The sequence below is a fragment of the Apis cerana genome, linkage group LG6, assembly GCF_029169275.1.
Source record: "Apis cerana isolate GH-2021 linkage group LG6, AcerK_1.0, whole genome shotgun sequence".
Classification (NCBI taxonomy): Eukaryota; Metazoa; Arthropoda; class Insecta; order Hymenoptera; family Apidae; genus Apis; species Apis cerana.
In genome coordinates this window covers 8,900,631-8,923,936 of record NC_083857.1, presented here as the reverse complement: position 1 = coordinate 8,923,936, position 23,306 = coordinate 8,900,631, and the positions used below count along the sequence as shown (strand labels likewise).

Sequence of the window (23,306 nt, the reverse complement as noted above, 5' to 3'; positions counted from 1 at the left end):
AAGAACCGTGAACGTAAAAAGGATCTACGGGCATTCAATGATCCATTTTTTCAAAACGACCGGCACCCATGGATGAGAAGTGTCCCGGTTTCTCTCATCCTGTATTGAACGGCCAACGGTGTAATTGTAAAGCTGGAAGCACGCTATTCATCGACAATGCACATATTTGTCAAGAGAAGAGTATCGATGAACACTTCATTTTTGGTGAAAAGTCCTCGAAAGCATGCGCCTAAATTATTCAAACTGAAAATTGACGATTTTGTGAGTACAATGTGATTCAGATTCAAAATTAAAATATTGGTTTATTTGTTGTATATTTCTGAAATTTAAAAATGTTTTTGCTAAAAATTGATAACTATTAAATGAATGCATCTTACTATGCTATTAATTAACTACTTTTATTTTCCTTGAGAATAATTTCTCTAAAATTATAAGAAAATGAATAAGTATTCATAAATATATACACATTATATACTTTTCATCTTAACCTTAAAATTATTCTACTACATTTATTAAAATAACACTGTATTTGTCTTTTTTAGTCATTTATGGTAATTTCTTTTTCTACATTGTAGAATTTACAATGATTTCTGTGACCAGTGGTCTCAGCATGGTCATCATTTTTGATAAATCTGCACGTTCACTGTACAATCATTCTTTATGGTTACTGGCCCCAGTCACTAAAATCTTTGTTTGGAACGATTCGAATACCGATGCACCAAACATTAATGAGTATTGATGTTCTTCTTGCAATTGATCGAACGTTATGATAATGTTACTTAGCGGAATTTATATTACACTGAAAAATCTTATTCAACTATATCGATGATTAATATAATTATTTATTATTACGAAATATTTTCCGAAAAACATTTTGAAATAACATAGTTCTCTTTCTTTGATACATATAAATTATAATCTTTTTTACAAAAAAGATGAAGAATAAAAAATAAGAATATGATTAAGAAATGTTATTAAATATTAATCACTTATAAATTATGAAAAAAACATGGAAAATTGATCTTTTGAATAGATACATGCATTTGCGTGAACAGTGAAAAGTAAAAGATATTTGTATGCAATTCTTTTTTGTTTATAATCTTCCAGCGATCTTTCGGTATTCGCTCGTTCCAACATGGATCAGTGCGGAGTGCTATGCGGCGAACATCAAAGCATCTGGAATCTTTTAAAGGCCGCCACCGTCTTAGAACTCGTTGAACTGGCTCCTTTTTTTTTCTCTTTCCCTTCGTGATTCTTCTGTATTCGTCGATCTCTCTTGCGTATCGTTTCTATGTTCTCATCGAACTGACTCGAAAAGGATTTCAACGATAGATTTTTCTCAGTTGCTGCCATGTATATATATATTTCTTCTTTTCTGTCTTTTGTCTTTTTCTTTCTTTCTTTCATTTCATCGAATTTATACGTATATAATATAATTATATGAATATATGTGTGTAGATATATACCATTGCATTTCGTGAGCAAAAAATTTTGAAAAAATGTTACTTTTTACATTAATACTTCTATTAATTTTTTTTCTCAAACTCTAACACAAAATAATTCCAAACTAATTTTTAAAACATTTTTCAGAATTAATGTTATATAAATTCTTTTTGTTCGCAAAAAAGTACGCAATAATATTCCATTTCTATGAAAATTTCATATCTTCGTAAAAAAGCTTCTTTGTTACTAGGCTAACCTAACCTAATGCACACAAACAAACATCAGAAAAATAGTCCTAGACGGCTTTATATTATATTTTCTCTTGTGAAATGATGCTGCCGATTTCGGTGAAAAAGTTCTAACCAACGATCCAGGTTTGGACTCGACACCTTTTGTTAACCGAAGATCGTCTTTCGTTGGCGCGTCCTTTAAAATCAGATAGTGGATCCAGTGTAGCGCTGGCGTCGAGGCAGGCAACTTGATATTATTTGTCACTGCTCAGTCAGGTAGATTGAACTCGATGGAATCGTAGAAAAGGGATTAAGGGTATCCAAATATCCAAGTCCTGGCTAATAACGAAGCTAAGCATCGAGCAACAAGTATCGACCTAAAGTCTTGGTTTATTTTTTGGTTGTCCCATCATTGGTCAGTCGTTTCTAACCTCAACAATAAATACCTTAGCACCCTCTACTTATTTCTCTCATTTTCATTTTCTATGGATTCATTACACTTAACAAAAGGTTTATTATTTAAAAAGGATTTACGTTAATTCGCCGGATTCTTTGCTGTCTAACAAGAACACAAGGATCAATCCTAAACAAGTGATTATCCGTTTGGGTTCCGAATGGAAACCGAAAATTGAAATATGGTTCCTGTGTTGTTAAATCTCTAGGATGAAGAAAGGAACACATTGGAAATAGTGAACGGTAAAATTGAAAAATTATGTTGACGAAAGAATTATTCGTAATTTCAAAATATTTTATGATTAATTAATTTAGAACTAGAAACCATTGAAAATATTTAAATGATTTTATATTTAGAATTTAGTTTTTCAGTTTTCTTTAGTTTTCTTTCAAAAATGGAATAGTTTTTAACGATACTGAGATTTATATTTTTTTATTTTTTTTTTAAATATTTTTATTTTATTTTTTCCTTCTGTGTTTTGTACTTGTCTTATTTCTTGATGTTCTATTATTATTTATCTGGTCCACTTCACAAAAAATAATTGAACTCGATGGAAAACAAATGTATCGGGTGTCTTACATAAAAAAAATATAATTGTCATAAAATATAATTCATTCTTAAACTATAGTTTTTAATATATACATTTAAAATTATTATGAATAATTAATTTTTTATACGGAATATAATATATTTATTTATGCGTTAAAAAATATATTATTTTATTTAAGAAAACAAAGTTGAACTTCCTGTAAAAAAAAAAATTAATTACATCATATTATGTTTCTTTTGAAAAACTATTCAATCTTTATCTAAATTATTTTAATATTTCAGAAACAAACGAAATATTCCTTCGATAAAGTAACAAGGAACACCCAGTATACGCAAGAGGGGAAGATGTTAGAAATTCTTGGTCGTACGGTGTAACGCTCCGTTGACACGATGATGGATCGTCCACCTTGACCGGACAGGTAGATATACATTCACACTAACGCGTTGAAAGTGTGTAATCGTAGCAGCACGCAGGTACCTTTACAAGGGTCAACAACTCCATCAAAACGTGAAAATCATCTGATACGATGTTTGACCCGCTTACTTGCGAACTTGGTATACGACAAACTCTGAACACATGCGCGCAATTCAATATAAAATAATCACTTTTATAGAATAAAAAAATAAATTACTGTCATATGTAAGTATATATATATTTCAATACAGTAATGATTTCAATTTTTTATGAGTCCAAATAAATCACATAACCAAATTTTGTATATAGTATTAGATTAAATCAAAATTCAGCAATTATTAAGATATAAATATTCAATTATTGAAAATGATTCAATATTATTTTACCTCACAATATATACATTCTTTATATTTTTATATAGAATTAGATTCTATATAAAATTAGTTAAAAAGTTAAAATTTATTAGTTAAAATTTCGAATAAAGTTAACACTTTAAAATGTGATAACTTTATTTAAAATGTTCAAATTTATTCATAACTCTTCATATAACAGTTAATTACAATTATTTAATAATTTTGAATAATTAATTATTAAAATGACTTATTAAACTAATTTTAATCTTAGCTTTAACCAAATAAATATTGGTTAAAATTTTGATCATCTTTTTAATTAAAAAAATTACCGTGAAAATAATTAAAATTAAAAAGTTCACAAAAAATATCAAGAATTTCCAACATTATCAAAAATCTAAAGTAATATCCAATCTAGATCCAATTGTCAATATCCAATTACCTCGAGTAATAACGTTTAATTCCCATTTCTCATTCCTAAAATTTCTGAAAAGAAATGATAAAAATATAGGAAACGCGTGATAGTACTATCGTAATGCGTATTAATTCGGAAGCTGCAGTTATGTTATAGGATTCCCACAAACTAGATTCGTTCCGGAAGAAGAAAAGGACGAAGGGTGAGCGATTACAATAAAGGTCTTTGCACGAGCAGCTAGGAGTTAAGTCGTGGGTAATAATTACCGATCCCTCGTTAGCACTGCCAATAGAGTGCCTCGCCCACCTGCCCACGGTTATAATAATATAAGCCGCCTCTTTTGCGGCTCGCAGCCTTCGCACGTGCCATAGTCGGGGAAGCTCCTTTATTCGTTTTCTGCCCTTCGTTTCTCACCCTTTGTGTGATCGACCGCTGCATCGGTACTCAAGTCTCTCGATATCTCTCTCTGTGCACAGAGATTTCTTTTTTAAAAGAGATTTTTAAAGTTATGTAATAACTTTTATATGTAATAATTTTCATATTGTTGTGTTTGTGGCAAAGTTTTGAGGTTGGGATATTGATGATTGGAATGTATATAAGATGGAATTATGGATAAAATAGAAACTTTGCTTTTTATAAATTTTAATTATTTTATATAGAGTTTCATTAACTCTTTTCATAAAAAATTGTATTGCAAGATTTTTATCTTTTATTATTGTTTTTGAAATGATTTGTTTTTGAAATTGTTAAAAGATATCAAAGAAAAAATACATATTAATAATAATTGATAAGAAAAATACAAATTTTTTATCTTTTTCATTTTTTTTTAAGGTTGTTGTACAAGTAACAGGATTCTCGTTCAATTAATTGCGTTATTCAGAAACGATCAATCAGCAATTAGCAATGTACTGTCCAGCTTGGGGTGACCAGACTGTGTAATCTAAAGATTGAAAACAGACTAGAACAAGGTGCATGATACAATTATAAATCTTCCCGGTAAATTATTCGTTTTGAATAACTTGAATTGAAATATATCATTAAATTGTTAACATTTATACACATCAGTAACAATTACAATATATTGTCCAGAGATGTATGCTTTATTTTCTGATTGTATTGAAAAAGAATTTATCTTTAAAAATACGAGAGTATATTTTAAAAATAAAAAAATGATTTATAAGAATTCATTTATTGAACTATGATATTTTAAATAGAGAATCCAAATTTGATATAATATTCTTATTCATATAAATTAATCAATTTTATTACGAATTTCATTAATATTCGACTTGTATTACAATTTTTTTTGTCTTTCAATATGTTCATAACCGATGATAGAATAAAATTTATCATATGAAATGTTAAATTCAAATTTCCCACAGATTGCAACTGATACTTATTATTCTGACGCAAATTCTTCTTTCAAAAAGCAGATATGTGTGTATGTATATATATATACATACACACATACATACACACATAAATTAATTTTTCTAATCCTCGTTGCAGAGCGGTGCAGCCAGCAGCACGAGACGACGCTGACTCTAATTATGAATCTTGAGACCTTGGCCACCCCTGATCGGTACGTTTACGTCGGCCTCGCCAGGTCTCGCCGTTTGTTTTTCCCTGCCAATTTGCACCGAGATCTCGAGTCTGCGACACGAGATACGCCATTGGCGGAACAAGACGGAGGAACAAGCTGAGAGGACGAGGAGCACGAAGAGGAAGAGGATGCAGGAAGAAAAAGGAGATCGGGCTGGTCACACATGACAATGTACGACGAAGGCATGATGGATGAGGGGGCGGCTAGTTTACGTGATCGAGACATGATCGCTGGCAGACGGGGTGGTCCGTCTGTCCGTTTCTTTTCTCTTTCTTTCACATTGGAATGGCTCGTCCGGTGTGTTTCGCCCTTTCCACGTAGTGCACGTAATACACGAGAACTCGAACCACCCCTGTCACCGGTCTGACCGATCTTATTGTCATATTCTATGGACACAGGAGAAGCTGCTCTCTTAAGGCGAATTTACACTTTTTCATTTTGGATATTCATTCTGAATAATTTATTCACTCATCTTTATAAGGAAGATGAAAATTGGAATATTTATAGATAAATGTTTGTTCAACGATTGAATTCGTAAGTCTTAGATTGAGAAGATGAATTTAGATTTTTCACTTCGGATATGCACAGTTATATAATAAAACTGCATGTTATGAATTGGTTATTTGTTATTGGATATGTTTAGGCTTGTCATTGCTTTCATCATGGATGAATCTTATTCATCAAAAGTAGAAAATAATTTTACTTTGTTCGCTGATCACTTTGAATGTTCATTTTTGATGAAAACACTATGAATGAAAAAATCTAAATTTGTTTTTAAAGTCTTGCAATTTTTATTTCACATTACATAGTGAGGAATAATTATTATCAATGTATAAGATAATAAAAAATAATCTAATCTAATTTCTCTTCATATGTAGGTATAAAGTATTGTGCCTCAGAAGAAGTTTTATAAAAGAAATGCAGATTGGCTATTTTCTAGAATCATGAAAATAGAAAAAATAATATAATTTATTATATGGATCATTGCAAAATTGAGATGCAGAATGCATCAGTTATCCAAGAAGGTATTCTCAAAATTTCTAGAGCTTTCTCTTTTTATTATTTTATGCTTCATTGGATCATAAGAAGCGAAAGATACAAATATTTCTTATGAGTGAAATAAAAAAATAAAAACAAAATTTTTTTATAAGTCGTAATTTAAATTTTTAAAAGCATATGTCAAAAATTGGAGATAGAATGAACGATGTAATATTATTAGTGAATAATACTTTCCACATCTTTATAACGTCTTCTGATATTTCTTACATTTCTTGATATATTAATTTTTGTTCTACTCCAATAAATTAAATCGTTTAATAATTTTTCTATTACCTTTCACACGATTTTCAATGCTTTTAAATTTCTCCTTCTACCTAAAATTACAAATCTATCCATCGATCTATCCATCATCTCAATTTCTTGTGATTTCTTTTTCTTTTTTTACTCTCTCCCTTTTTTCCTCTTTTTTTACTAGAATTATATATTTTCAGGATCCCGACGAAACGTCGCTGAAATTTATATGGACATATCGTGGATAGAGGGCACAAAACTCACGCTGTGACTTTCTTATGAGTCGTACGGGAGCACGCAGCGACTTTTTGATGAAGGAACGAAACCACGCGTTTTCTCATCAAGAATCTCGCGGAGAAACCAGTAGCCCCTCGTCGAAGTATCCCGCTGATCTTTCTCTCCTTCTTAGTCTCTCGATTCTCTGTTAACCGGAGGATCTTTGTGAAGTTCTGACACGAGGAATGCTTTGCCGGTGCCGAGAGGAGGCCAAGAGGACGCTTGTTCGTGCTACCGGCTCGAAACGCGAACCTTCCAATGTCTCATCTTCCTCTTGTCTTTCCTTTCTGTATCCTCCGCGCCATGGTGCGCCGTCGTGCCCTGACGTTTCGTTTCTGGCGTTCTGACGTTGATTCTTCGGATATATCGGGCCCGCAGGGGTAGAGGGGCCCGCGCGAAATCCTGCTCGGATGTCTAGTTTGAAGAATTCTTAATTAAATCTTGCTTGGACGTCCTTTTGATAACGGTTGGCATGGAGGATTGAGAACTGTGGGGTGAATACGAGGTATTATGGGATTATTAGTATATGTTTGCTTTGCTTCTGTATTATTGAGTGCAGAAAGATGTATTGTATTGGTGACATTTAAGATATTTGGATGGATTTCTTATTTATTGTAAGTCAATTAGTGGATGTTTATGTTTCACTAAGAATTTACTTAAAATAAATGTAGTTATAATTCTCTTAGTGACGTGAATGATGTTGTTTCCATCATTGAAGAAACTTGAATTTGATAAAATTTGATTCAATTTCCGAATTGATTTTTGAAATGCTATCTTTTCAAATTATATTACAGTAAATGATAATAGAAGATAGTAAGGTAAAAATAGTAAGCTAATAGCTTTATTTTTAAAAATTATATCTTCAAAAATTTATATTAATAGCGTCAAACAAATTATAACAACTCCACAATTTTGAAAATTATCTTTGAACACATTATTTTATTGATCTCAAAAACACATACACATCCTTCCATTTATCAGAAACGATAACTAAATTTCAATCTACCGACAAACATCTTAAAAAATACCACCAATTATTATTATCGAATTTTTATGCCTGAAAATATTCGAGGTTGTATTCGTGCGATAACGTGGGGGGCAATCAAGAAAATTACGGTAAAGATGTTAAACCAGGGGCGGTATAAAGAACGTAGGGGCGGTTAGATTTAGACGAAATCGAGTTTGGGCCGACGTTTTTCCCTCCCTATCGAGACAAATGCAGAAGCCAAGCCGATATCCGCGTAGGAGAGGACTATCGATCCTAGTAGTCGAAGGTCATTCGTTTTCATCCTAAATCCAACGAGATTGAGGGACGCGACTCGATAAATGCCGGCGCAGAAATTGATTTAGAAGATTTTCACGGGCCGTTTGACCGCGCGGAACCCGTGGACAGAGAAACGGAGAACGCGTGTCGTTGCTCGACACGACGTCGATGTGTAACGTGCTCGATCACACAGAGATGACCAATCAGGGGACCAACTGTTTCGTAGGAGTCGGGAAACCGAGAATGGTTTCGCTGTGTTATCGCGTTCCCTATAAGTGAACACGTATATAACCCAATTGATCCTTCTCCAACAGATTCTTTCTGTTCTCGAGCTGCATTTTATGGGGCCTCATACATTCTCGCGGCTTAAGCTTAGCAGTTGTATTACGTGGAATTTTTTTTTCAGAAGATATTTTGTTTTTATTGTGCAATTGGTATTATCCAAACGTATTAAATCTACGTATTAAATCTTGGTTTCATGGTCTTTGATAAAATCACGTTTACATTTTATGCTGTACAGAAAGAAAAATAAGATGATATTAGAAAAAGAATATTTATTTAAAAAGAATATTCTCGGTATATTCTCTTTATATATTTCAATAACTATGAGCCTTTGTTTTATTTACCATTCAATCAGAATTTTTGAGAAAATCGCCACTATTTATCCCGTCATACAACAATAAAAGTACTTATATGCGTACATATATATACATACATGTATATATATAAGTGTAAACATGTATGTAAGGGTTGATATATCACGTAAGTTAAGATAATTGGTCGTACGACGATCGGAACAAATATTATTTCGCGTAAGGGCGTATGGGGATTATATTTGTATGATAATACCTCATGCATGGGTGGTTCCCTATAATAGCGAAAAGGGGATATAATCCAGGGGGACCGTTCCCTGATTCGTTTCGCTGTTATTCCTTGTAATCGTTGCATCATAAATATTCGCGAATTGACTTTTCTCTTCTCGATCGTTTACGTAACACGAGACCCTTATGCGAAGTTCTAATATCTTGAATATGGCATTCCGAATATTCTTATCTTATCTATAAAATGAAAATAAACAATAATGATATTGTATAATTATAATTACAATAGAGAATAGAAATATTAACAATATTTTTTTTTTCAGATATGTTCCAGTCATTCCAAACGTTTTCCTCGATTAATTCGATCATTCGGCATTTTACTACATCGATCTAAAATCGAAAAAAATAAAAAAGATTCGAAAGCGGAGAGCCTTCAAACAATGGGACGCGAGACAGCTTCATATCCATGAGACGTGGCCACGAGCCCGGAAAAAATTCGAACCGACACGTTCGAACGATTCGAAAATTCGGTAGCTTTCCGTCCTTCCGAAGATGATACCGTTGTTGCGTCCCTAGGGTGCCTTTGTACCACCGGCCTGCCACCCCCGCGCAAAAGCCTCTGCTTAAGGGTCGGATAAGAGGAAGAAACAAATCCGCCACCTTTGGATATGAGAAGACGAGCGATGGCTGCCGCGATAACCGACCGGTAAGCCGTCTAGGAATGCGGCCTCCCCGCTCTCGATCTCCCTTTCTATTTTATTTCTGCCTCTCTTCCCTCTCGGTTCCAAGAGTGGCTGACACGACATTCGAGAAGCCTTCATCAGGACCCGATATCGAATCCGTCCGCCGACGGCCGAGGATCGAATATGCCTTTGACTTTCGATCGCGGTCAAATCTGGATCCCTCGACTTTTCAGAATTTGAAAAGACGAGACGTGTGTGTACTCTCATTTTTTCTCTTTGTGTGCACCTTATACGGGTTACGATGGAAACGATAAAATGTAGGACAAATTATAATAGAGATGTTTTTTGATGCTTAAATGGGAAGGATATATACGAAAGATACGTTGAAAGCGAGTATATACAAAGTTTATGAGAAACGACATGGTTGTCTGTAGTTTCAGTTGTGGAAGTGTAAGAACTAGAAAGTAAAATTTTAATAAAAATCCAACTGATATTTGCCGACCATTTTACCTATCTTATTCTTCTTTTTTTTCTTTTTCCAGAAAACTCACGATCCACCTCTCAAATAACTCAAACTTCAGTGAAGCGGTCACGAAAATCCCCGACGCAGAGCGGTGTCCGCGCGGAAATGCAGCCATCCATAACTCAGGAAGAAAAAACCCTAACCGGTCCTCTTTGCTCTTATGATTTTAATCCGTGGAAATTGTGTCGGCAAACACAACGATTGTTCGTCAGAAGGGAGCGTCCGCGTTTACGTCACACCGCCCATTCTGAAAAGTAATCTACACTGTATTGTTAGCCCCTTGGAAAAAGAGATTCCACCTTCAACGTCGCTGTACTTACGGCCAGCCGCTGTTCTCTCGCTGTTTAACGCGGCCAGCTTATGTTCGATTCGTCCAGGGGGAGAAGGAGCGGGGAGAAGAAAGGAAAGAGATAGAGAAAGAGGCGCGCGCAGCTTGATCTGTCACGGGTATTGAGGATCGCGGTCGGATGATCGCGCGTAAGCACGTTATTCGCAGCAGCTTTTCAGCCGCGGTATCGTTGCTTCTTATAGGGGTTGGCCACTGTGTGCTAGGGAAGAGGAGGGGGCAAGTAAGTCCCGCCACCGTGGCTACGTGGATTATCTCTGGGCGGCGCGGACCAACACCGGTTTTTTTCACTACCTGACCGGGTCGACAAGAATTCCGAGTTACCTGGTTCGAGTTGGGCGCGACAATGGTTAAAATTTGCCAGCAATGGGGCGTTTTTGGTCAGAAGCTTCTTTTAACGGAGAAACAGAGTACCATTTACATTTATTTTTATTTTGTCAATTGAATTCTTACTATTGATTTGATATGATGAAAATGAAACATTCGTTTTCGTCCAAATCAAATTTAAATTTGAAATTTAAACAACTTCATTTTTCCTTATCTTTTCGCAACTATCACGTAACATAGAGTGCACGAAACAATACCGCCGGAAACGTCTGGAAAAAGAAAGAAAGAAAGAAAGAAAGAATCGCAGCAGATATCCGCGTGCGGTATCCTTGATCCTTTCGACGTTGTTGCGAATCGCAGCTGTGGATCCAGGCTACCTAATTTTCGAGAGGGCGTACAGCGAGCGTGAGGGGAGGGAAGGGAGTCAGAAACCACCTGGAATCCCCGGGATCAGGGGAGTGAGAGTATTCGGATGCGTCGAGCCGTACAACGAGCCGCCGCAGAATAAGGGATGCTCTTCCATCCTGTCCTTGTCCCTCCGACCTTCGAGCATAGCTCGCGCGCACGTTGCCGTGTTTCACGTTCCAGCTATGGTATCCAATCTATGGCACTTTTTACAGGGCACGAATATACGTGTATAACTTAATGCCATACCCTCAACCGTGCAACCAACCCCTGGCTCGAGGGGTACCAGCGAGACTTAAACACCAGTATACTTACCGCATGTTGCCATAATGAGTGGAGGGGTAGAAGGGGATTGGATTTGGGGGAAGGAAAGCAGAGGGCAGGAGCCCCAGCCCGTTCCTCCTTTTCATTGAATGCCGCAAAAGGCATGATGCCTCGAAAGAAAGATTAAAGCGGCCGCGATCCGAGTGGTATGGTTTGTTTATCGGTCGGTTTTTCGCTTTCTTTTTTTTTTTTTTTTCCCTCCTCCCCTTCTTTTTTCAAGGCGGCTCTCCTCCTCCTCGTGGCTTCTCTTCCTCGTTCAGCGCTTCCTCAAACGCGCGGCGCGCGCATCGCGTTGCAACGAAGCGGCGGACTTTGGTTAATATATATATATGTATATATACATATGTACACGCTTTTGATGCGAGCTTGGCCTTTTTTTTACGTTGATACTTTCCTTTTTAGTCGGGCGTGTCTTTTTTTTTCTTTGTCGGTTGGTTCTTTCCGATCGTATAAAAGATCTAATATGTATGATGGAGTGTATTGAGGTTTTGTTACTTTGTTTTGGCGAGTGTCTTTTATTAAAATGAATCGGGATAATATGGGATGTAAATAGTTTCTTTTTTTCTGTATTCTAGAAGTAATATTATTATTACTTGCAAAGTAATATCATGTTTAAGAAAATAATGATACGATTATAATTTAAGTCTAAGTTTTAAATCTATTGTAGCAGACTTAAGGAACGATCTTAAGAATCGCGTATCTGAATTCAATCGAAGAAAAATTTTCAACGAGAAGACGATAAAAAGAAACTCTTTTATCGTGAATCAACGAGTTCGATAACGCGCGCACGATGTTCATCAAAATCTTGTCCGGTTAGTTATTCGGCAAACGTTAGCAGTGCCATAATTATTATCGATATTACACTCTCCGGTTCGTGCACCGCCGCCTGTCTGCAAAATGTATTCCTCTGATGCGCATACTAACGTGTACAAGGGTTCAATCGCGGTTTGGCGAGGGGTTGGAAAATCGGCCAGAGGGATGCGCGGGGGGATGTTTCGTAGTAGGGCGGACCAGTGAAGGGAAAACATGGTGGCCACTGGTTGCGGCATTCATCAGAGGCGGTACTCTGCGTACCTTTTGAGATCTCTCTTCTCTCCGCTCTCTTTTTCGTCCCCCCGCCCCCTTTCTCTTTTTCCCTCTTTCACCACGATCGTTCACGTGTGTACACGACGATAGTACTAAAAGGGGGAGGGGGTTTTGTAAGAAGAAAAAAAAAACTTTCCTCCATTGAGAATTATTCGCAATAAAAAGGGAACCGCCTTTGTCGGCTCCTTTCACCTAATATTCCACGATGCCGGAGGAAAAAAATCTTCCGCCCGTATTTACACCTACTTTCGGCTACTTGGAAACGCATTATCGCGCTCCTCTCCGAGAGCACGGTCTACGAACGTTTCTGAAAAGTTCCACGATTTCACGGATACGCGCGCAGTAAATGTATTGTGTCGCTTAAAGGGGCGGTAAAAGGAATTGTAATGTCCGTATTTAGCCAATTATTGTTGTTTCGTTTAAGTGGATTCGAATCGATTGGTTGTTTAATATTTGCTCAAGTTTTTGAGATAAATTTTTCCTACAAAGTTTGCAGAAAAGTATTTACCCCTGGAACATCTATTATCAATTCCTTGTGCATTAGATACAAAAGATGGAATTGTAAAATTAATTAAAATTACTTCAATTTTTTAAGTAATTTTATTTTATAATGTTTGAATAACATTCAAGTAGTAGTTATTATTTGCTCTTCGTACAACTTCGACGGTTGGTAACACGATACATCTGCGGTTATTCGATGCTTCACATATAATAAATTATTATAAAGTAACTTATCGAGGTAACTTTATTTCTAACTTCAATTATTATTAAAATTTTGTCCATCCCTGATATTTAGTTATTTATCACAATTTCACAATATCTTTTTATTTATTATCTATAAATAATTCGAATATCGTCACGCGTACGTTAATTTCTTTTAACATAATAATAAAAGGGAATAAAAACAAAGACCAAAAAAAAAAAAAAAAAAAGAAATAAAAAGATAACTAAAGAATCAAGCTCGATAAAACAATTTTCCCCGACATCTCAACAACGCGTCCCATCTTCTCCCAGTGTATTACCGCTGATTAAAAAGAGGTATACAAAGTATAACGAGTTCCGCGTTTCCACAAATGCGTAACACAATCGCATTGAAAAGAGCATTGAAAACGCGTTCACGGCGGGAGAGAAACAGGTGCGCGCGTATAATGTGAACAGGTAAAACGCGGAACGGGAACGGGACGGGGCAGAAATCACGGGGAAACGACTTTTAATTACGGGACAGAGGGGTGGCGCGTAACGTTGCGGCGAAAGAAGGAGAAAAAGCGAAGCAGGGAGCGGCATGGATCAGAGGCATCACGGATGTTTTCAATTACATTTGCACCACTCCCCATCGGTGTCTGATTACACCGAGATGTCGGGAGCCTCGTTTGCCGCGAAATGCACTTGCCGTTTTGATGCCGCTCCTTGTGCTCTCCCCGTCCTCTCGTAAATCGGCCCGAGAACGAGAGAATTCGACTAATACCAAGGAAATTTCACCATTGGAAATTTCGTCACTCTGGACTCCCTTCTGGAAACACGCCTTTCGGTAATACGATACGATTTCTTTACTCGTCGAGTCGGCCCACTTTTAATCCACTTTGTAACCGAACAAAACATGTTTATTTCTGTAATTTGGTCGAAATTTTACGAGGTAAGAATATATTATAAATCTGATGATCGAGATTTTGAGATTTTGATTGTCGTAAGTAAGCGATGATTGATAATTATTCGATTATATTAATTGGAAGAAATCAATCTTTCGAGAAATATTGATATCTATCCAGATATGTATGTGGTTAAGATGTTGAATTAGAAACTGGAAATAATGTTTTTGTAACGTGTTTATTTGTATACGATGGAATTTTATATTGTTCGAATACAATTGTAAAATTAAAAATAAATTTTCAAAATTAAGTCAGTAGTTGGATATTGCATGTGTAAATATTTCTATTTTATGAGATTGTTCGTAATGATTTATTTGGATGCTGTTTCGTAAACATTGTGTTCCGCGGAATTAAAATGCATCGCAACGTTAATTATCTTCTTCTTGTTTCGTGTAATTTCACGTTTGTTATAATATCAACTATATTTTTATTTAGTTACAATCTCATTTTCCGTTTCACACATTTATTTTTTATACGTTTCTCTTGTGTTTAATATAAATTTATATTTATTTCTCTTTAGTTTCGTATTATATACAGAACAGTTACGAAACCAGATTATTGATTTATCTTGCAAATTGTAACGTTATTATGCGGTCAAAATTCATTATTGAATCTCATTATTTAAATGAATTCTTTTCTTCAAAAAATAATTAATAAACATTTCTACTTTCAAAGCTCATTTATAATCAAAAAAACGTTAATTAATCGTACCAGCAAAATAGCACACTTTTAAAACGCATTAACTTTTTCTTAAGATTGAACGAAGTGATTTGAACTTTTTCCGAGATTTTTTAAAATTAACTCAATTCAACTTAAATAACCTGTAAAAGAAAATTTTTTATAATTGATTACAATTTTAAAAAAGTTATTTTAACACGTACGAATACGTATTTTTGCCGGCCACGGTGTATAAAATTAATTTCGAAATCTAATTTCTAAGAATATTAATAATTCACCCAACGCATTTCATTGTCGATACATCGATATCTTTGTACGTCGGGAATACGAATCGTCACAGTTGCAATTTATCACGGATCCGCGAGATATCGAGTTTTTCGATAAACCGCGAGTCCTGCGGCTCGCATTATATATCCGGCGGAATCGGATGGCCGGAGGTCGGAAATGGACAATCTATTGTTTACGCGGATAATCTTATTAATGGTACGTTAATCCCTGTGTCCAGCGGTGTTCAAACAGCCGCGTTGCAGTTCGTTAACTTAATGGTTATTATTAGAATGAAACGCGGCTCGGTCGCGGCCCAACGCAATCCGGATAAGCCGAAAGGCAATAAAGAGAGAATTGTAAATGCTTCGGTTGAAAATGTTGCCAACAATACGAGGGCGGGCCCGGAGCAACGAGCTTTTCCATTCGCGTTAATCGTTCAAATAATACCCGTGGAATATGAAATTCACCTAGTCGGAAACACTGATATCCCCGACCACGCAGAGTCACCACAGTTTTCCATTCACGATCGTGCGACCGTGCAACGAGGGGGAGGGGGTTAAAAAATATCTTTGCCTTCGAGAGTCGCTAGCTTGTAAATGGCAAACCTCGCTCCCTAATTATTGAGATACCGCTCGCGAGACGAAAATTCGACCTAAATAACGCGGCAAATCCTATACGAGAAATACGAGCGAGCGGCATGGATCCGTGGCTCGGTGTGCTTCCGGTGGATGTGCCGGAAATTCTCGGCGCTGCAGTATTTAACGAGTTATAATACGGTTTTGGACGAGTATTTTTCAGATATGTATGCGCATACAATATTTTAATGCTTAAAAAAAAAGATAAAAATTTAAAGAAGAGAGTAATAATTAACTCATATTTTACGTAAGTATGTATAATCAATATTTATAATAAAAAATCGAGAATGTACCGAGAATTAAATTTATCATCAATCAAGTATCGAAGATAAGAATTAAATTTCTTTTACTCAAACTCTTTATACAAATAAAATTCGCGAATAAAAATAGCGAAATATTTGCAGAAGGATTTATATAAAGAAATCCTTCGTATAAACGCACGAATGAATAGGAATTAAGAGGATAATTGAGCAGCGTTACAAGGAATCGATCCATTTAGCATCGATTTGGCACACTTTTCTGCCAGACTTTTAGCCACGTGACGCGCGCAATTTCCAAAGCCATCCCGATTCAGTCGATGTTTGACATTCACGTTTCGCGGGGATCAGTCCGCGTCCCAACAGTACGTGTCATCGTCGTTGCAACACGAACGTATGGCACACTCGTCGGTTTCGACTTTAACTTGATAAATCCAATTGTACGCGTTGGATAAGCTGAAAGGTACACGAGGGGCGTGACGAAAAAGCCGTGCTGAAATTCTGACAACGATATGACTGACCCGCGTTTCACGGAAGCCGTCTAATCCCACCTACACAAATACGATTGAACGATCGCCGTTCGTTTAGTGTGTTTTAAATGAAGCTCCACCTGTAGCTAATTGATCGTGAGAAAAGATGACAACTGTAGAAAACGGTCAGAGATACTAATTGGATTATGTTATTATTAGAAATAGTACAAGACAAAAAGAATTTTCTGTTTTTTTTTTTTTAGAATATTTTGATTAATTCAAAATCGTGAAAAATTTATTATTTGATATTTATTATTTTCAATTAAACGTTTATTTAGTTAAATTCTCTAGATGGTGTCAGTGAACAAATGAGGACTTAAAAAAGATATTAAAATTTTCTTTTCTTGACCATTGAGTCTATAGAAAAATTCAAATTAAATTAAATTTGAATTATAAAATCTTTTTAACGATATTGAAAGAAAGAAAAAATAATTGTAAAAATATCAGAGCAAAATTTTCTTTTTCCGCTCATACCGATCATTTTTTCGCCCAATTAAACAATTTTTCAACGAATTTTATTTTTCCAACCGACCATAGATCATGCCTATTTAACATTCTGAAGGATCCAGAATCCTAGAATTTTCGCACGAGTAGAACTTAAAAGCTCATAAGCATATTGACGAGGTTTGAATCAACCGGTAAATACTTTACTTAAGATGGCTATTCTGTTAAAAAGGCAAAGTGCATCTCAGCTTAACATTTCCAGGAAACAAATTACTCTGCGAAAAGAGGTAACAGAAGATGAAAGAACATAATTATAGTTATTTCGAGTTTTTGTTGGACAAAAATGAATACAATTTATAGAAAAAAGATATATAATACGAAAAAGCATCTGAATATATACGCAAAGTATTTTAATGGGGAGGTTCACGTGAGGTTTCTCAGTTGTAGGATTAGCGACTGAAATAAATGAAAAGTGTCATTCAAACGTCGACATAATTATACAATTTGCTATCCATCTACTCGTTTCACTTTAATCTAGTTATCTGGTAATCGTCCAACTATCTTATTTTTCTTTCTTATTCATCCTTATGATGTTTTCTTTTTACTCTTTGAAAAGTCTTTGTCTATGATTGACTCGATAAGAAAATTGTATTTATAAACAGATTTTTTACTTATATAAATAAATTTAAAATCCACTTTCGAAAGATTTTCCAGGAAATTTCTTTTTTTATATTTTTATCGATAATTTATAGATGGATTAAAGAAAACTGTGAATTCAAAAATTCCTTTGATTCTCAAAAAATTTTATTCCAACATTATAGATTCTTTCTTAAGAATTCAAGAAAGAAAAATTATTGATATATCTCTGATATATTTATACCTATTAACTATTATAAGGAAAAGAAAAAGAAAATTGATTTTGGAATAACTTATCACGATAAGAGTTTTATAGAAGTATATTAAATTTAGTAAAATTAAGACAAACAATAATAGTAAAAAAAGATAGTAATAGTAATAATAAAAGAAATATTTATCATTATTAATTATTGGTAGATACTTGTTCATTTTTACCTAGTAAAAAGAGTCGTATTAGATACATTCTTTATGCTTCCATATTTTCGTTTATTTACCACGAACCCATTATGTCCGTTTTTTCTCGCAAGTAGCCTCTGAACGATACATTTTCAACCGGATGTCTCGGAGGGTAAAACACGGTGTGTGACGGAACTTTCGTTGAATGGCCCGTGCACACGTCGATGCTCCAGTCCCTGATCGATTCCCGTACCCCGCCACCAATTACCCACGGATCGGTGATTAATTGCACACTCGGTCGAGTACCCGTATTAAGTAGCGTCGCTAGTGAGATCGGCCGTCCTTGGTGGTGTGTCTTCGGTGTTCTTCCCTTGGAAAGTTTGGGTGGCGTGTGACCACTCACGTGTAGGTGAAACCGTGCAGGCTTTTTAACTAAACTTGTTTAAGGAAAAAACATGGGACAACGTCGCGACCGTAACCGTATTGGTCTTTAGCAAGAGGGAAAATAGCCCTTCCTAACGAAGTGGCAATTACTTCACGAGAAAATATAAATTACGTTGTTTTGATGTCGCTTTAAAAGTTGTAAGATCAAAATTTGTGCATTTTTATTTTTATTTTTTTATTTTTTTTTAAATTAATTAATATTCTTAAATATATTAAAATGTAATATTTTTATTAACTTTTATATTTTATCTCTAGGACGCATGAATTTTTTTAAACGTAATATTGTAATATTTGTTAGAATATTTTAATTGATATTTGACAAATAATAATAAAATTCAATAAAATTAATAGATTAACAAAATGGTAGAACCTGAAAAAAACCTATTTATTATGAATAATAATTAATATTAAATTGATTAGTCATCCGGTATTATAATATAATGCGAAAATAAAGATAATGATAAGAAAAATCAGATTGTACAGGAATCATTTTTTACACGCGCGAAAATAATGATATAGGAAAATGAATTTTTTCTTTTTTTGCAGCCATCTTGCCAAATGAAAGAAACAATAGTTGAAAATTTATAATCGGAATGCATATACCATTCTATTGTAAATCTATATGTAATCGTTATTATAACACATCATTAATAATTCTCTATTCTCTTTTTTCTTTTTATTTTTTTCTCTTTTTACGGAATGTACTTTCGAATTAGTATTTCGACCATCAATTCAGTGAATTAAACATCTAGATAATTAAAATGTAATTGAACCCACCTGTTTCATAACAAAAAGATAACTTTACGATACGATTGAGCATATTTCGAACAATTATTTCGTGTGCTGCCTTCTCGTGACACAATTACAAACTAATAATTATAGGTTAGACGAATCGTAAATAAATCTATGATGATTTATACAAGATAAAAAAATAGCAAACTATTGTTATATTGTTTTAATTCTTAAAACAATTATTTAGATTAAATAGATATGTACTTAAGTAGATATCTATATGCACGTAAAAAATTATAATTCTTTTATTAGTTGAATGTATGAAACATTGATAATGCAAATTCTATCACAGTTGTATTCCATGACGAAGAACACTAGTGAAGAAAACTGAAAATCTCGCGAATATAAATATATATATAAATAGTAAATAGATGGCAGCCGACGACCAATATTATTCAATCTCGCATTCTTCGTAATCTCACTCGTTCCATTTTAACAAACTTTCTTGTGCTGCTTTTACGTTAAAAATAGTCCACGTGTGTTCGTGCAACGTGTAGAGGAAACAAAAAAAGTATATAAAACAATGCTAGTCAATGATAGGAAATACGGTAAACAGTAAAAGATAAATAAACGGACAAATATGTGGCAAAAAAAGGAAGAGAACAAAGTGCAGAAAAAGAGAACGAATAAAGTGGCAAAAGTGCGACACACGTTCATACAGGAATCTTGTGCACACACCCACATTGCGTATCCCTCCTCCCGCGCACACACTCAACACACATGTAAAAGTAACATATATATACGAAGCACAAACACACGCGCATACGTACGGATCGTCGACTTACCTCTCAAAGCTGAAATTCAAGCAGCTAGCCGAAGGCAGAGAAAAGAGGCAGAAGGATGACGACGGTCGCGACGGCGTTGCGTGCGAGAGTGGCGTCGCGACGTCAGGCGTCGGCATGCGTCGCGCACGCTGTACGATGCTGCGCCGCCAACAGACAATGGCGTCCTGTGGCGCGGTCCAACGACAAAGGGCGCCACCTCTGATAAGCACCGCCCATTTCCAACATCCTCGCGTTGAAACCGTTCTGTTGGCGCGAATGCCGGATCGAGAACGCTGCGACGTCGCACGGTGTTGCTTGTTCGATTTCCCCCACTTTATGGTGTCGGTACGTTTGCTGAACGGTAAAGCGAAGCACGACCACGCCAGCGTATCACTGGCTCCACCCATAGACACGCTCAGGCGAAACGGAACGCTGGTCGGTCTCGGAGCCACCTCGGCTTCGGCGACTTTGCCCGGAGGCGCAGCAACCTCGTCGGTTTAGTCCTAGCTGTGTTAGAGAGAGAAGCGAAAAAGGAAAGAGAAGGGAACCTGATAGAGAGGGAGATTGTACGAGACGGGAGTGTGTTGAGCAAGGGGTGGGGGTGCCGAAATCGTGCGGCAGGGATCTTCGCATGAAGGAAGGCAGACTCTGATGGTCAATCGGGCGCCGCGCACCGCAGCAGTGACGCGTCACTGCACCCCTGTTTTCGAGTTGCACGTGTTTCTTTCCTCTTCACCGACGCTCACGTTCAATTGTCCTCTTCTCGTTTCCTTGGTCAGTTTGCCGCGATAACGACCGATAAACACCGTAAACGAGACGCCCACCCGAAACATTGAAGTAACCACTGTTGATGGTAGAGAGCGGCGTTGTCTCGTGACGTAGTCATTCTATCACGTTCTGTCGAATCTTGTCCTCGATCGCTGACCACGAATCTCCGTGTTTTCGTGAACGGCGAGTTGCCGTCATCATCGTCGTGATCCTCGACGTTACTGTGCCAGAGAAGCGTTCCTTGTTTAGATCCATTTGCAATAACATTATAGTGGTGGATTCTGTTACGAATACGCGCCACTTTCGTTTTTAAACTGTGTAAATTCTCAGTGATCAGTGAGACCGTTTCAACGAAGATCTAACGCTCTGTTTTCGAAGTCGTGGCGAATCGAGCCGCTCGAATAGTATCGCTGGTCGAGCTGAGTTCGAAAAGTGTTGTGAACATCCCGCGAAAATACGTAGCTGCGGATTGTGCTTTTAGCTAGTGACTGGATCCGGCCTGACCACGGCCATTCTCGACACGGTATGTCTATTACTCTTAATCGATCGGTAAATTTCAACGTAGAGACCTAAATTTCATGTCACTAGATCAAAATTTTCGTTAAACGATAATCATAAACCACTAAAGAAGTAAAATTATGATATATAAATAGTTAAAAGTTGAGCTATAACAAATTCACATTTTTTTATATATTTTATAAAAAAATTGAAAATATATTATTTAGTTATTGAATGATGTATATATATATATCTGACCATAAAATATAAAAAGTATTTAAGTATTTAATTTATATTTTGTTGTTATTTATTTGTAAGTGAATATCAGAATTTGAAAAATTACGTAGATATGTATGAAGTTAGTCGAGCTTTCGCCGGCGGTAAAAATAAGATTTTTTAAAATTGCTTCTTTGTTATATATTCTTGCCATTCTTGATATTCTTGCCATATAGAATTTCAATTATATTCTTCAATTACTATTTTATAGAAAAAGTTTATTATATTATATTTATTATATATAAATATTGTTTGTTTTGAAATTCTTTCTTTAGATTTATTTATAACCGAATGATAATTATTTAAGATTGATAAAAAGATAGCTCTTAAGTTATTTTAGTTATAAAGAATGAAATAAAAATTAATTCTATTTTTAAAAACTATTATATGCTGTAAATAAATTTATATATTATTTTTTTAAATATATATGTATATAACTATTTTTTTTAAATATAAATCGTAATTTCCACAATATTGTAATATTTTATGTTAAATTTTATTATTAAATGTTTTGAATAATCATATTCTTTTATTTTTTGTGATATAGAATTACAATTTTTTATTTATATTTATTAGTTTCCTATTAAAAAAATAATGTTGCTTTATTTTTGAAAATATCGGTATTATATATATTTTGATAAAAATTTTTAATGTAAATTTTAAATATTAATTTCTTGCAATTAATTCATGATTAATCATAAGTTAATTTTTTTTCTATAAAGAAGAAAAATATGAAATAATTTCTAGAAGTATTGAATAGTATTTACTTAATTCAAATTTATAAAAAAATTCTTTAAACTAAGTACTTTGTATCATAAAATAATTTTGTATCGTAAATAATAAATATTATATTCAATGAAATAATCGATTGTTCATCTCAAACTGATAAAAAAATAACTTTTTATTTCGTATTTTTGTTTCATTTATTGTTTTCTATAGAAAACTGTAATAAACTGTAAGAATAGATATAATAATTTGAAATCACAACAGTGTGAAGCTTAGCCATAAATTGCGCATGCTACAATAGCTGTTAACACTTCAGTACCTTATTGTGATCGCGGAAAAAACGCTGTCAATTGAAAGTGAATTGTATCGGATTTACCTATATCGTGGAGGGATTAAATAATACAGCCGCCACGCTTTGTTATTTACTGATGAACATTTACTGGCATTCCAATTACCTTTTACGTGAAATGGAGGAAATTAAAGTTGTTCACTGATGATTCGTTGAAATTAATATAAAAGAGATCATGAAGTTCTCGATCATTTAAATACAAGTATTCTTTTTCTAAAATTTTTAAAAAAGTAAACTTTTTATATTACATTATAGAATTTAATTTTATTTTTGAAATAGAGAAAATCGAGAATTAATTGTGATACTTCACGTTAGATCAAATGATAATCTATATATGTTAAAATAATTTCGTGCTACAAGAAATATATATAAGATATTTCCGCTCTGTTGTAATTT

At 34.8% G+C, this 23,306-nt stretch overlaps 1 long non-coding RNA gene and 1 pseudogene across 5 annotated transcripts; one reads left to right on the top strand and one right to left on the bottom strand.

The window, feature by feature from the left end:
* Positions 1 to 125: 125 nt before the first annotated feature.
* On the top strand, positions 126 to 13,751 carry LOC114576986 (uncharacterized). Of its 5 annotated transcripts, none has more exons than XR_009830148.1 (9): positions 126 to 261; positions 2,201 to 2,369; positions 2,959 to 3,095; positions 4,688 to 4,824; positions 5,366 to 5,993; positions 6,338 to 6,484; positions 6,950 to 7,530; positions 9,434 to 9,816; positions 10,336 to 13,751. It is a non-coding gene; the product is annotated as an uncharacterized LOC114576986 (long non-coding RNA). The 5 variants fall into 5 exon arrangements; XR_009830146.1 differs by lacking the exon at positions 126 to 261 and adding an exon at positions 1,778 to 2,088; XR_009830145.1 differs by lacking the exon at positions 126 to 261 and having other exon boundaries at positions 1,778 to 2,369.
* Positions 6,227 to 20,880, bottom strand: LOC107993822 (uncharacterized; annotated as a pseudogene).
* Positions 20,881 to 23,306: the final 2,426 nt, after the last annotated feature.